At 32.2% G+C, this 12283-nt stretch overlaps 1 long non-coding RNA gene across 1 annotated transcript; it reads right to left on the bottom strand.

The window, feature by feature from the left end:
• Nucleotides 1-7037: 7037 nt before the first annotated feature.
• LOC132054368 (uncharacterized) lies at nt 7038-9890 on the bottom strand. The gene is made up of 4 exons (XR_009414267.1): nt 9846-9890; nt 9163-9287; nt 7910-8050; nt 7038-7771 (listed from the first exon to the last, which is right to left on the bottom strand). It is a non-coding gene; the product is annotated as an uncharacterized LOC132054368 (long non-coding RNA).
• Between the last annotated feature and the right edge of the window lie 2393 nt (nt 9891-12283).

The raw sequence follows: 12283 nt of genomic DNA, 5'->3' as shown, positions 1-12283 counted from the left end.
ATCTCTCTCGTCTTCTTCTCCTTCATTGCAGGCACGTCGTCGCGTCACCACCTACGCCGACGAGCTGGCCCATCTCCGGTGTACTCCATTAGAGCTCCGACGAGCTCCACAGTGGAGCAATCAACCAGCAGCCCGTTACCTCCTCCTCTGTTCTGAGTTTATTTTTTAAAATATATTTTGGTATGTGTATATTTAGATCTGTTTGTTTGCCATGTTGAACTGATCTCTTGTGATTTCCGGTGGGTTGCTGCACTTTTGGATAAGGCACCATTTTTTCCAGTTAGCCCCCATGGATTCCGGTGATTGCTGTGCTCTGTTGCGGTCTCAATATTGATACCATTTCTACGTTTCCGGCGACGGTTTTGAGCTGCTAACTGATTCGTTCGTTCTTGCGCCATTGTAATTTTGGCCTCTGTTTTTTAGATCTTCAGGTGACGAACTATGTCAACCTTGGAATTTTTTTGTAACTACTTTGTCGTTCCAGTGATACACTTCATTGAAGCCTGCTATGCCGGACTACCATTTACTCTCTTTTACATCATTGTTTTTACTAAATAAATGTTAGTTTTTTGTCCGGAAAACACTACGCTGGTTTGTTGGCACTTTCACCCCTCGTACCATTTTATGTAAACTAATTTGGGCAAATACTACACTCAAACGGCTGATGAAGAAATTTTCGTCGATTTCCAAGGCCTCCAAAAAGACGGGTTTTTATGTTAAATTTATTCATTATTTTTTTAATTCATTTGATAGTTATTTATTCTCTTACTAACACTTTTACTAAGTGTTTATACAAGATCGAGGACATTTGAAAGATGACACTTTTAAGGAACCCTAAGATTTCATCGAATCCTTGTTCGTATTTACTTTAGCGTGTTGTTTAAAATTGTACAAAACATAAACTCAAGTAGTGAAAACTTCACTTTTTAATGGCAAGGATATTTAATTACTTGTCGCTTATATGTTTAATTTAAAGTTCGTTATTCACTTTAGGCAAGACTTAGGCCGTCTACACTTTCATAAATTGATTGGATTGACTCGATATAAATACTTGATTAATTAAATTCACACTTTTGGCGTTTAGGCAAAAATATTAGTCCATGCTTTATTTTATATTCTTTATACACTTTTAATACAACACACATTTGATATTGTTTAGTATACACTAATACATATTTTAGGTAAGTTAAATTCACATTTTTGATGCTAGGTAAATACTAGGCCGTATATTTACAAATCTTTCATTTTTTGAAGGCATTATATCTTTTCACTCATTTTTTATACATAATTCTTTATGCTTATGTTTTACCAAAACTTTTTACTATCCTTTTATTCCTTATTGTTTTGATAAGATATTCATTAAACGAATACTCTTTTTAACTAAACGATAGAAACAAGTCAAATAAACTTAACTTTTTTAAATGATTTCGTTATATAAAATCTTTACACCAATGAATATTCGTAAATTATTTTTACATTCTTTATGCACTAATATACCTAGTTATACAATTCTTTATACATTTTATGTTTGATATACACTCTTTTATACTTGAAATATGTTCTTTATATGTTTAATATACATACATTCTTTTAATATACACACACATTCTTTATATCCTTGATATATTTATTTTACATACTCTTACATTTTTTTTATACATTCTTTATATAGTTGTATACATTCTTTACACTAACGGATATACATTCTTTATACCAACATGATACACACTTTTATACTTACGAGTACATTTCTCTTTATACTCTTTATATATATATTTTTTTTTTAATATACATTCTTTATAAATACTTGATACTTGGTATAAATACATTTTTATACACTATATATACTTAGAATATCATCATTCGGTGTAGCTTTTCATGAAATCACAACATTTTGAAAACAGGTAATAATAATGATAAACAAATAGATAATCCTCTAGTGTTCGGTTAAACTAAGTTTAAGGACCTGCCTTCTAGCAAAGCCTCTCGAGGGATACTTATACCTTCCCTGGGTAAATAAAACCTTATTTAGAATCTCATATGTTTCGTGGACTAAAAATGGAGTAGACACACAAATACTGTCTGAGTTTCTGTTTTTCCTTAAAAATAAGGTGGCGACTCTAACCTTTTTTATACCAGTTAGAAGAACTGGGAAGTTGCAAACTATCTTGTACCAGTTCAAAATAGGGCGTAACAAATATCACTTTTGTTTCTTTTAGGACTAGAACATCACCTAACTATTACTATTTTTCGTCAGAATATACTAAAGACACAAACCCCTCCTTCTCTCCTAGTTGGCATGTTATGTCACATAAAATTCTATTTTTTTAATGACAAAATAGGCTCAAATATGCCATCGAACTATCGGAAATAGCTCATTTATGTCACTCATCAATAGTTTGGTTCATTTATCTTTATTGAACTATCGGAAATGGTTCATTTATGCCACTCATCAATAGTTTAGCTCATTTATGCCATCGCCCGTTACCAAAATGACTCATCCATGCCATTTTTCATTAACGCCGATTTTATAATACCAGATATGACACTCTACGTCGTTTAATTAAACCAGCGCAATTTTAAATCCCAAGTTAATAAAAAATCTGACTCATACACCCTATCCACCCACAGCCATAATATGTTGGAAGCCACGTGTCATATACAGCATTGTAAAGTTGGCATTAATGAAAAATGGCATGGATGAGTCATTTTGGTAACGGGCGATGACATAAATGAGCCAAACTATTGATGAGTGGCATAAATGAGTCATTTCCGATAGTTCAATGGCATAAATGAGCCAAACTATTGACGAGTGACATAAATGAGCCATTTCCGATAGTTCGATGACATATTTGAGCCTTTTCCGTTTTAATAATGTGGGGATAATTCCTCCCCTTTGATTTAGCCGTATAACACTCACTTCCCTTGTAGTTTCGGATATTACACTTACCTTGCTTCTTTTTAAGTTTTTATAGCCTAATTGTTGAAATGATAATCTTTCAACAACATTTTAAACATATCGTTTTGTGGCACTAATACTTAAGTGCTCTTATTAGACTGGTTACCATATTTGGTTCAAGTTTCTAATATTATATTTTTAACTTTACTGGCTTTAGTTCAGAATCTTCAGATTCAAAAACCAATCAACCTATAGAAGAATAAAATTATATTTCATAATCTAAAGAAACCACAAAAAATAATAAGTATAAATCGGATAAGCTACCCACACCCCCGCCTTTTTTTTTTTTTTTTTTTTTTTTTTTTTTTGTAAAAAATGATATATGCATCCAGAAAATATAGTTCGTACTTGGCCTATACTTTATTATATGAACATTATGTCGATTTAACATGAGATAATACACTCTTAGTTTGATAAATATTTTGGACTAAGAATAAAGAAGAAATCATGTTCAAATATAAAAAATATATGATCTAGATGTATGTGCCTAACAATATTTTATTTCTTCAATACTAAACCGTATTTACTTATAATAAATATGTCTATTTCCTTTTGAGCATCTGTACGTAACTTCTTTTGATATAATAAAGTTTTTATTTACCAAAAAAATATGAACAATCTTTTTTAGTTAGCAAAAAGAAATTATTAACAATTTTTATACTTGAAATATTAAGACGTAACATCAAAAAGTTACATCTAAAGTTTAATATGTTTGAGCGGTAGCAACTAGCAAGTTGTGTAGTTTACAAGAAAATAAATAGTAGAGCACTACAAGTAGAGTATTTCAAATCTAATTAAAGCCACAAAAGGATAACTTTGGAATATTATATAAGTTTTATCATTAAAACAAGTTTCGTTACACAAAAATTAAAAGAAGGGAGGTGAGAGTAATAGTCGAAACCATAAAGGAAGCGAGTGTTATATGGCTAAACCAGAGGGGAGGTATATGAAATTATCCTTACATTATTAAAATAATATAATTTTATGTGACATGGCATGCCAACTCCACAAATTACCTTTTTTTTTTTTTGTAGGAAGAATTTTGTGTATTTAGTATATTATGAGGAAAATAATTATAGTTGGGTGATATTTTAGTCCTAAAAAAAATAAAAATGCTATTTGTAGGCAAATACATGGGTGACCTTTCAAGAAATTTACTCATAGAAGATACTTCTCTGTTTACGTGAAAGGACCACAATCAACATACATGCATATATGATACGTTACGAACACAGTGGCAGATTAGCTAAATGCAATGCATGATGGTTCAATTATATTGAGTGCAAAAATATACTCTTTCTATCCCAATTTATATGACATACTTACCTTTTTACTTAGTCTAAAAAAAAAGTCACATTTCCTTATTTGACAATAATTTAACTTTAAATTTTGCTTTTTACGCTTAACGAGATTATTTATAACTACACAATTATCTTTGACTTGTTTTAAACCACAAGATTCAAAAGTCTTCTTTTATTTGTTAAAATCCATGCCCAATCAAAATACATCACATAAATTGAGACGAAGGGAGTATGTGTATTGTGTAAATAGGGTACCTCTAACACATGAAAGGGAAGCTTTTACTATTGTGAAAGGTAGCTACAAAATAGATTAGGTGCATGCTCACATCCAAACTATGGGCATTTTAAAAAAAAAGGAAAGAAAATTCACTTGGTAGAATTTCTGACAACGCCACTATATGTGCGTGTATATATACAAGATGGAGGTGCCCGTGTTGTATGCTTGTTCTTGCTGTTTGTATTATTCGATAGCCACAGAATTATCACAAACTTGTCTCAACATTTAGCATGATATCTAAAAAATGAGGTGATACTATCAAGATAATCAATATTCAAAACAAATTTCTTCATACCATATGCATCTAGTGAGGAACTCGCTTGTACAAGCTATCCAAAAGAGTATATGTACTATACTATAGTAAATTCTTGAGCTTGCTTCCTTAGTACATGTCTCAACTTGGACAAAAGAAGATTGCATCCCTCTCCGCGAAGGTTCGCTGTTATGACCCTTTTCTTGCAATAGGCATTCGACAAAAGTACAGGTAGCATCTAGCAAAAAATGAACAAGCAAATGCATAAATTTTCCAATAGACAAATCATCAAGTAGCAGCTGAGTACTAATTCAACTTTTTGTCAAATTTAGAATTTCCAAAAGTAACATAATTGCACAGCATGCGGCTACATAAGTCACAAGGAAGGCGTAGAAGAACATGAACTCACCGGTTCATAGCAAATTAAACGATCAAAAACAACAATAAACTCCAAATACTTGTTTTTACATTTTTCACTTCAAATCACTCACAAAAATTCACATTTTTCCAAGGTGCATTCATGTCCAAACACAACTCCAATTTCCAAATACTATTTTTCAACTTTTTTTCAAATGCTTCCTTTTTCAAATTTCACAGTTTTTATGTCCAGACGCCCACTATTCACTTCTATCATTCACATCACAATATTACTCTCTCTATGCCCGACGCAATTTTTTGTATTATTAGCACTTCACAAGATTGACAAAAAGAAATTCAATATCAAACTGTCAAGTTCATTTAATGTTTACACCATATTAACACTTAATAGTATTTTCTTGGATTTAGGAACAATGTTCTACAAAGACCATTAGTTTCTGAGCTTAAATTCTAGTACTGTCATCGGGTTTCACTTTGATCTCAAACTGAGTGCCTTTCAAAGTCTTTACAAAAATCATCTTCTTCAAGCGCTAGTTTGCTCATCTCTTTAGCTCCGGCAACGGCATCTACAGCTTTCAACCACCGACAACAAATATATGTATATATGTATATGTATATATATATATACACGTTTCTGCTTTGATTGTTTTTTCATAGCACTGTAGTTGCAGACTGGAAAGAAATTCAGCACCAATCAATTAAAAGAAATTGAAGCATAGACTGATAGAAGAGTGCCAAAAATATATTTTATTCTTCTTAATACAGCAAGATAATATAACAGGACGAAAAGTACAACATTCGGTATTCACACATGTTTGACTCTAAACAAATGGTATGGCCTAAAACAGCTTGACAAGTGAGATGATCAAGATGCTAGTGAACTAAAGGCTAAAGTAATTATAATCTTATCGACACATGATAGTCAATCTAACACTTGAAAAAAAAAAAATCTAACATTTAAAATTAAAACCAATTGACATAAAAATTGATAACAAATTCGTCAATGACCACAGAGATGAAGAAAGCGTCATTATTGAATTTGGTCCCCACAACTGTGGAAGCCAAATTATTTACCAGGGGAAAAAAATTACAGCTTAATAATAGCGGTCAACTAACATAGATCCGTCTTTCACAGATGTAAAAGTAAGCAAATAAGAACTAACCTTTATCATTCTAGTTCCATTGTCACAAGTAATATTGATCGTCATCTATTTCTATTTAACTGCCAATACAAACAGAGCAGAGATAAGCAATACTACTTCTAATGGTAATAATTCAGTTAGCAAGATAAGCATGTGATGAGTGAGCATTGGATCCCTCATAGAAGATGGAATAAAAAAATAAAAAATCAGTTACCAAAGCTGTAAGGTTTGGCTGTCTAAAATTTCTCGTGGATTGGCTCCTTGTTAACAGGTGAGCTTCCTTTGTCATGGGCCAGTCCTAGCCCCTAAAATGAATCCTCCGCAATTTTGCAAGTAATCAAGCTGTACATTATCCTCATACTGCATAACAACATACAAATAGATCAAAATTATAGAGGTATTACTAAAATTTAGAATAACAAATACAAAAAAGATTTTAAGAATTCCATCAAACCATCGCGATCCTTGTGCGCTCTATTCAACCATGAGATAGCACTTTCTGGTTTCCCCATATTGAAGAATGAAACAGAACTCTTTCTACAAGCTACAAAATCCAAGACCTTCAACCTATATATATCACATGACCACTTCAATAATTATAAATGAGACATTAAATCAAGATTCAATTTTCAAAAGGCAAGACTACAAACCATATATAGCTCTTCAGCCATAATAGCACAATCTGCAAGAATTTTTTCTGGTCTTGTACTCTCTCCATGTTTCTCGCGCATAAAGCGACGATTCGTTGAGTACATCTTCTTCGAGAAAGGAAACTCTATATCTTCTGGTAAGTTTGACAAGTCAGAATAGTGAAGCATAATTACTTGAGCTTATAGCATTACAACTCCTTACAAAATAACTTTCATCTGCCTTTTCCATCTTTCACAACATATATCTGGATCAAAGATAGAAGTAAAAAAAGAAAGTGAAAAATAACATGCTAAACACAAGATGAGAAAGTTGAATTTGAAACTTGAAACAATGAGCTGAACCTTATGACCATTCAAGATGTCAATCAGCACTTGAATGATAAAAATGTAAATTTCTGTTGGAAAAAGCAAGTTGCATGCAATAGAAATGCAAAAAGCATATAAATAAAAATTAGAAAAAGTCACTTATAAAGGAAGCTTAAAGAGTAAAGATAAAAAAGCTCCTTAAATAAATATCTCAAACTAAAAGTTGCAAATTCTGTTTACATATACTCAAAGTTGCTAAAAACATAGTTAATCCTTCCTAACACTTTTCTTTGACATAATCAGATTTCTCGACATAGCTAGTACTAATTTTATGTCAATATGCAGAGGACCAACATATGTTCAGCCACGCATTTCAGATAGTAATATTGTCGCTTAGGTTGGTATTAGTTTATATGAAAGAGTTCAACAAACTATTCCCACCTTTCATCTACGTCTTCCAACCAGCGCATTCAAGAATGACAATGTCATCCTTGGAGATAGTCACCTACAGAAAGAGAAATGCTATTCAACATGACAAAATTGAAGAGCTAATTTCAATGGGGGGCTACTTACAACATTAAATAATACGAAAGAGATCAGACACGCCAAATAAAAGTATAAAATAGCTACATTATCAGCATACCTATTTACATGTTCCCACATGTCTAGCTCCACATTGTCAATATTTCTCTTTTCTTTTTTTTTTTTTTTTTTTTTTTTTTTTTTTTTTTAAGGTTGATATATCCAAATTGCCAATGCTTATTCCAAGCTCTTCAGTTATCACCTATCGTCCAAGAGCAAGAGATGTCGATGAGATTTCCTTAAAAGAAATTTCAAGCATCTTATAGATGAACATAAAAGGACAATTGATCACTTCAGCTTTCGGTATATCAGATTGATTTCCCTTGGATCGATTAACTATCACTTGCAACTTGCAAGGAAGAGAGTTATTCATAAGATTTTACTACAGTCAATTATCTCAGCTTTAGGACACATGTCCTCCATTTTCTTTCCCTCCTACTTTATAAGCATAGTACTTTTCTTCTCCCCCCCCCCCCCTTTTTTTATGGGAGAAGGAGGAAGAAGGGGGGGGGGGGTAAGAGGGGTAAAAGTAGTATACCAAAGTTTTCATTTCAGTATTGAGACAGACATTGAATCTCAGAAATGCATAACTACCAACAATCACAAAGGAGGGGTTAAACCAATAATTCAAGTCCAGATAGCTTCGATAAAGATGGAGAATCCAAGCAGAAAGACAATAAGGAGGTAAAAGGTGCAAGATACACCAACAAGCATAATCTCTAAATAATCCGTACTTTGTGATGAAGTTACAGCTAAAGATGCAGTAAAGTATGTTTCAAATCATGAAGGGAAACCTAAGGATCACCTGGACAATGCCAATGACGACAAAGGACTTATTACAGAGTTGGTATCTGAGAGGTTTAGAAAAGGAAAAAGGAAACCCGAAACACAATCCTTTCAGTGATTTGGTGGATAATTTGGAAAGAAAGGAATGCAAGAATTATTGAGAGCAAACTGGAATCTGTGCTCGTTACACAATTTGTGATGTAGCCTACTCCTGTAAATGCTCCCACAACACTATCTAATTGCTGAAAATGCAATATACTACCTTTAACAATTAAAAAAATCATGGACAAACTATGGACTATCATACAGATTAACTGTAAAAAGAATCAGCTTATAAAAGTATTTTGAAATCATTACAATGCAGACGCCTCATAGCGGTAGTAACACTCTTAATTAGATCTTTTCCCAAGCAAAATCTCCATGTGGAGCAATCTGATGTTACTTCTAGAGAACTCAATGAACAGAATAAATCAATGTAAAGCAAAAAAATCTTGTAACGACTCAGTCACCAGAGACAATGAACAGTACCAGAAGAAGTGTAGAGCAGCTACCTTCCCCATCCGGCAACAAAATCCCCCGTCCATAACACTCAGGGTTTTACCTCAAAGTCTCGACCAAAATCTAACTTGTTGAATCCAATCACACTGATTTGCCTAGAAAGGAATAAAAGCAACATCATACGTTAGATAGAAAAGTCAAAACAGTGTTCTTAATCCAAACACCTAACATATCTCACATAAGAAAATTGTAGGTATTTCAACTATAGACCTGTATAAGTTTGATTAACAAAAGTCAAAAATAAAATACAACCATAGAAAAATCCACACTATAATCTACAAAAAGCTAATTCCCAGCTGTTAGTACAACAAAGAATTATGAGAAAGAGAAAAAAAATATGCAAGAGAAAAAATTACCAACATTCGTCTTGGATAACCAACCAAAAACTATACATAAGACATCCAAAAAATTAATCTAAAACAGGATTCAAACACATGGATTACTGAGAAAACAGAGTAAAGCACAAAGAAGGTGCCCATTTACCTGCTTCTTAGTAGCAGGAAACTAAAAAGTTGCCAAAAAAGTCCAAAATTTTCCTTCAATTTCTCTTTTCAAGTTTCAGTTCCTGACTTCTAAAACCTAAATAGACTCCATTGAATAATAAGTTCAGGGAAAGGTGATATAAATAAAAGTAAGCAGAAGAATTAACTTACAGGACTGCGAATTTATCTACCTTCTTGGATCTGTCACGTCCAATACAAGAAAGCAAACATCTCACAGTAGACAAATGAGAGAACAATATTAACACCAAAACATACATTTTAATTGGAAAAAGAATTACGATAAGGAAAAGTTGCACATCATTGAAGTCTACAGATGCATTTATCTTCTTTCTTTTCTCCGTCTATTCCAAGGTGAACCCATTTTAGCGCTAAAGGGATACTAATTTCAAAAGAATGATAACTAAGATTTTTCCAACTACATCTTGAAACAAAAGCTTAAACCTCAATGAGGTTGATGCAAGCAAATGCTAATGATCCAGGACATTAATACAACATTTCTCAAATGCAGGAAAAAGTTGCAGGATCAATGAATCAAAAAATGAGTATGTGGATGGCAGAGCATTAGATAGTTCTTACAATATTTAGACTGAAATATGTTTCCCATCTAAGATATCCATATAAGCAATGACCATGTGTAAGCACCACATAAAAGGAAGGTTCTCTATGATGACTACATAACCACCTTATTTTTACGGAAATATTTCAAAATGTACATGTTGATTTTCACACAATTCGCCTGTAGCGAAGAAACGAAGCATCTTCTGATCATGGTGCTGCAAGACAATAAGCTCAATGAGAACTTTATTATGACATCACTTTAATCAAGCAATCAAATAATAGGCAGTAATAATGGAAGACTAACCCTTCTACAGTTTTATAAGCTTTCAACACTTCATTAATTAAGAGACAAATGTTTAGTTTGAAGTGGATGAATCGAAAGGTATTATACTGTGCAAACCATTCAATGAGATACATCATAAGGTATGCAGTGTCATATTATCAACTTATAAAAGCGTTACCTTTTGATAGGTCAATATAAATTCTTGAGCTCAGCAGCTTTGCTTCCAATTCAGTTTTAACATCAACAGGCATAGAAGCCAGCTCTATTGCTACGATGCTGTCCCACTGAAGAGTCTGAGAACATTAGACAACAACTATTTTGATTACAAACTTTGACCATAATGTTTAGAAGTTTTCTCCTGCCACGCGTTAGTCTATCGATTATAGATGGAGTGTGTCAGGTAAACATTGCAAATAATCTAAAAGGATCTAGCGCTCCGCTGATACCTGCGGAAGTAGCATACAACGACTTACTAATATTCCTACAACATTACCACTTTATCAGATCAAATACTCGATAAGTTTTTTTGAAACAAAGCGAAACCTTTAATTTTTTTTTTTTTTTAAAACTCCCAATAAATTATGCATACTTAGAGCTATATATGATGGAAAGAAATGAAAACCCAGTAAATGAAGCCTATTCAAAGCTATAAATCATTAAAACATAATGTTAACCTATATCTCATCTTTACAAACTGGTTTACTTTCACCTTAATTCAAATGCCTTCACATGAAAAACCAACATAATTTGAAGAAAAAATGAGCCACAACAAAAACGAAGGTAAGATACACTGAGTTTGGAAAGCCCTGGAATAAGGAAAAAAATCACAGCAATGAATAAAAGAGAAGACTGAGAGAGAACCCAAGCTAAATCAGAGGCAATAGAGGAGTATTCGTTAAGGGTTGAGAGACACTCACACGAGGAGAGTTGGAGAATACACCGGCAATAGTTATCAAGGTGGAAAATCAGTGCATGCAACATTTGTACAACACAGGCCGGCTCAACGAAATCGCTGGCATAAAGCCAAACCACAGAGAGGCCTTAAATTTACCTAATAAAATTTATATATATTTATTCTAATGCTTTTTTTTTTTTTTTGAAGATGGTATACAAACCATATTGTAGGTTGTACCTATTTTGATTATTCATTCAGTTACATGCTAGCTTCCACTATTAGAAATATTTAGTAGCTCTATTCACTAAAATTTAAATAAATATTTGTATAAGAAACATATATAGATGGTTACTATAATATTTTTATAACTTCTCATAATCTAATAATTTCAATTTTGTATCACTGAGTAGATGTCAAATAATTTCATACATTTAAAACAATTCAAGTCTATTTTGAAGTAAAAAAAAATGATTTAATCCACTATTAACAAGAAATAATCAATTCTATAAGAGACTTCATCTTCTTAAAATTTTCAAAGTCTTCATTAGTTTGTTTACTTTTATATACTGCAAAATGTTTATTACACTATAATTTATGTGAATGTGTTTGACTAGATGCGCAATTTATGTGAATGTTTTTTATTGAACACAAAGAATAGGAGAAAAAGAAAACAAAAATTACATTTTTTGGTTTAAAACACGCCATAGAAATTTTTTGGCTATAACATCTCATAAAGGGTAGAACGAAAATTATAAAATTAGTTTTTTATCAAATATTATTAAAAGAAGTCATTGTTTTCTTAACTAAATAGGAAAGAATGTCACATAAATAGAAACAAAAAGAGTATAAAAT

This window comes from Lycium ferocissimum, chromosome 4 (assembly GCF_029784015.1).
Source record: "Lycium ferocissimum isolate CSIRO_LF1 chromosome 4, AGI_CSIRO_Lferr_CH_V1, whole genome shotgun sequence".
NCBI lineage: Eukaryota > Viridiplantae > Streptophyta > Magnoliopsida > Solanales > Solanaceae > Lycium > Lycium ferocissimum.
The sequence above is the reverse complement of the archived record's forward strand: the minus strand, read 5'-3'. Positions and strand labels throughout refer to the sequence as shown.